The 4,206-nt window shown below is 43.1% G+C and overlaps 1 non-coding gene across 1 annotated transcript; it reads left to right on the top strand.

Moving 5' to 3' along the window:
* Positions 1-389: 389 nt before the first annotated feature.
* Positions 390-500, top strand: LOC125123754 (U6 spliceosomal RNA). The gene has a single exon (XR_007134139.1). It is a non-coding gene; the product is annotated as a U6 spliceosomal RNA (small nuclear RNA).
* The last annotated feature ends 3,706 nt before the right edge of the window (positions 501-4,206 follow it).

Genomic DNA, 4,206 nt, shown 5'->3' with positions numbered 1-4,206 from the left:
AGAAAATTTATGTCTCAAAGGGTCAGAGAAAGGATTTGTAATTGTAAGCTTTCTGAAATAACTGCTGCAAAAGGGTTTAAGGACTCTCTCTGCCTATCATTGAATTTTGGCTGCAAACACTAAATTCTCCTGGCAACATTGAGCTTTCTCAGGTGTGCACTTTAAGTGAGGCTGGGTCGTTCTAGGATGTGGCCTTGAGCTGTTAGAAACTTCGCTAGTGCTTTGTTATAGACTGAGTGTTTGTCCTTTAAACTTCCCTTGTTGAAATCCTAACCCCCAATGTGCTGATGTTAGCAGGCAGGGCCTTAGGACGACAATTAGGTTCAGATGGGGGTCATAAGGATGGAGCCTTGTGATGGGATCCATGTCCTTATAAGAAGGAGGACAGTGCTTTCCTCCTTTGCCCAGCAGCACATATACCAAAATAAATGATACAGAGAAGATTAGCATGGCCTCTGTGCAGGGATGACATGCAGATTCATGAAATGTTCCATCTTTTTATGCATAAGGAATGATGTCCTACTGTACAGCACAGGGAACTCTATCCAGTCTCTTGGGATAGACCATCATGGAAGACAACACAAGAAAGGGAATGTATGTGTGTGTGCGACTGGGTCACTTTCCTGTATGGTAGAAATTAGCATAACATTGTAAACCAACCAAACTTTAATTTAAAAAATTAAATAAAGAAGGAAGACAGATTAGGGCACTGCCCACCATGTCCCATGCCAGGGCCTACTGTCTACAAGCCAAGAAGAAAGCTCACATCAGGAATCCAACCAGAAGACACTTTGATCTTAGACTTTGGCCTCCAGAAGTATGAGAAATGAATGTCTGTGGTTTCAACCAGCTGATCTATGATGTTTTGATATAGGTGCCCGAGCTGACAAAGACGTGTTTGTTCAAGTCTCTTCATGTGGAGGGAGGAGAAAATAATCTGTGATGAGGGTCTGTAGTTCTGGGAGGCCAAGGCTAAGGTTTGGGCAGGGAGAAGCCTCTGAGAAACCTGCTCATGTTGTTTCTTTTTGAAGCAGCCATTTCTATCTGAAAACTGGGTGTCATGGGCTCCTCCCCACTTTTGTGAATCTGGGATCTGAGCTGACCCACCCAGGACCAGCATTTCAGTCATATGGCCTCCTGGCTCAGGCATTTGGTTTGAACAAACGAAGCTAATGGCTGGACCTTGAGCAGGGTGTATCTGGTAGCCGTGTCAACAGAATGACAAGTTCAACACCCTAGAGGGTTGTGCCAGCTTGGAGAGCGCCTCCTGTTGCCAGAGGGTCCATTAGGCAACAGCATCAGGCAGAGAGACTCGCACCTCAAGGCGCTCATCCGGGTTCCAGGATCCCAGAGATACTAACACTTCTATGCATCAGGAGCCCCCAACTGAAAGGATCCTCCTGGAATTTTTTTTTTCACATTTTTAAAGTTTTATTGAAGTATAATTGATTTCCAAAGTTGTGATAATCTCTGCTGTACAACAGTGATTTAGTCATACATATATACACATCCATTCTTTTTGAGATTATTTTCCCACATGGATTATCACAGAATATTGGATAGAGTTCTCAGTCCTGTACAGCAGGTCTCTGTTGGCCAATCATCCCATGTACCACAGTGTGCATATGCCAATCCCAAACCCCCAGTCCACCCCTCCCCCCAACCCTCCCTTTGGTAACCATAAGTTTGTTTTCTAAGTCTGAAAGACAAAACATCATATGATATCGCTTATATGTGGAATCTGAAAAAAGAATACAAATGGACCTATTTGCAAAAGGTAAACAGACTGACAAAACTTCTGGAATTTATGTGATTTTGATGTACAGGTACATAACACTTCAATTCCTGCCTATATACTTAGTGGTAGAAACCACTAAAGCACATTGATTTGGTCTATCTCTCCCACCCTAAGGTCAAGGTCAGTTTCACATCCTTTCCCTGTTAGGAATCTATTGAAACCCATTTAGGGAGAGAGAGATGTCACTTTTCCCCACAGAATCAAGTAGGTTGGTCACACAGTAACTGGGCCTCTAACAAAGTCATGCCAGTTAGAGCTCCACCCTTCCCTGGGCTTTAAGATCCCAGCCTCACCATTCGCCATCTTTTTCCTTACATTGTCCAAGGTCTGAGCCATGGAGAGGGGAGGCATGGGGATCATAAATGAAGAGTTTGTCTCCACACCAGCACACAAGACACATTGTCTTTTGTTTGTGAGTGGCGTGGCTCCTGCTTGCAACTCAAAGGAACAAAATTTATGTTTTTGGTTCTTCCTATATTGAGTAGCAAGGTTATCCTTATTGACACCATCTGTTTCAGCCTCAGGAGCCTCTGGACTTAGCAGTCTTCAGTCTGTTGCTGTCAGTGTGCAGAGTTTGCTCCCTTTGGCTGACCTGGGATGGACTCATATCGTGGCATCTTTTTAAAGGAATCCACCCACCTAAATATTCCAACACTGTGACATTTCTTACGTTCTTTCCAGTTTGCAACCCATGGGTGAGGAGAGTCTTTCATGGTTTCAGGGATAACCGAAATAATTTATATAAAATCCCTGTGTTCAGTCTCATTATAAAGTGGGGCCTCTTCATCTGCATTGGAAACCCAGCCTAGGGCAGCAAGAGCCTCACACAAATACCAGCCTCTTCTGTGGGTTCCCATGGATGTTTGTCTCAGGTAAATCTTACTTTAGAGCCCAGAGGACCATTGCACAAATCTCTAGCATCTTTTACTCTTGTCTTTGAATAACCTAAGGTTGACATGAGAGACTGCAGAAAGCATCAAGCTGTATGGATGGTTGTTGTACTTCCTAAAAAAAAAAAAAATGTTGTGTGCCTTACCCTCTCCTCTCCTGCACTGGCCAGTCTCTTCTCACACCACCACACCACACCTGTGCAGTGGTATCTTATTCAATATGGATATGCATCTCTGAAACTCTTATCTGAAAAAGGGGCGGGGAATTCTGCACCTCCAGGAAGAAATTTATTCTAGTTTTAAATTGGGGAAAACCTAAGACTGGTACCAGACTGGCCAGGAAGTCCCCCTCCCGCATCACTAGGGGAGTTAACCATGATTAAAGCCTTGTTTGGACACAAGTCCTCAGACTTACTTTATGACACTCAAGTTGTAATCACCTCCTCAATTCCTACTAATCAATCAATAGTCATGGTGAAAAGAACTATTTATTTCCCAGTGCATTTTGGTCAATATGGTTGCTACAAATAACTGTGCCCTTCCCTCAGTTCCTGTTTATCTATCCAAGAGGGCTTGGATTTTTTTCTCTTCCAGAAAGGCATGCGTTTGTCAGCATCCCCATGCTTATGGCCAAAACTGAGAAGGTGTGATATTATACAGTTAGCCAGCCCTAGGATCATGGATGCTGGCTGGGCTGAAGACGTAATATTCCTGAGTCAAGGCCAAGGACTTGATTACACGGAGCAATACAGAAGTCAGGGTATCAGCATTTCCTTGCCCCGGTTCTCTGAGTCCTAAGTCCCACAGGATGACACTAAGAGATTCAAGTGACATTTGCACATGCGGTGACCTCCATTACAAGAAAGGAACCCTGAGTTTAGGGAGCCCAAAGCTTTTACTATAATTGCCATAAGCAAATTGGCCCTTGGCTCCAGAGAGAGACACTTTCTGTATCTTCCAAGTCGATATGCAAATGTTCCCTTTGTGCCAGAGGGAGAGCTCCATCTTCCAAGAGGATTTGCTATATGAACGTCCTTGTAAAGATAGCCCTGAATGAACAGTCAGCACCTCTGCTGACAAGAATGTAGAAACACAAGAGACCCACAGGGGATTGTACCTCAAAAAAAAAAAAAACACTCCCCACAAATTAACTTTATTTCAGTCTAGCTTCTACAGCAATAATTCTTAAACTTTATTTTGTAGCCCATGTTATGAATCATTTGTGATCCCACGGACATCCTTTCTAGGGAAAAAAAAAATTTGCAAATATCAGGACACAAAAATTCAGCATCCAAAAGCTATCTGAAGCCCACATATAGCCCTGGGACTCCGCAGCTAAGAATCTTGACCCATGAGGATTTTTCTTGTCAGCTGTATAAATTAAGTAACTGTGATGCTATGAGATTGTACACTGAAGGGTTTTGAAATAGAAAAGAAAGAATTGTAAAAAATAGGCAGTAGATATCAGTACTAGAAAAGAGACATTCCTAGCTCCTTCTCTCCCCCATCTTTTCATAC

Source organism: Phacochoerus africanus, chromosome 3 (assembly GCF_016906955.1).
Source record: "Phacochoerus africanus isolate WHEZ1 chromosome 3, ROS_Pafr_v1, whole genome shotgun sequence".
Taxonomy (NCBI): Eukaryota; Metazoa; Chordata; class Mammalia; order Artiodactyla; family Suidae; genus Phacochoerus; species Phacochoerus africanus.
The sequence above is the reverse complement of the archived record's forward strand: the minus strand, read 5'-3'. Positions and strand labels throughout refer to the sequence as shown.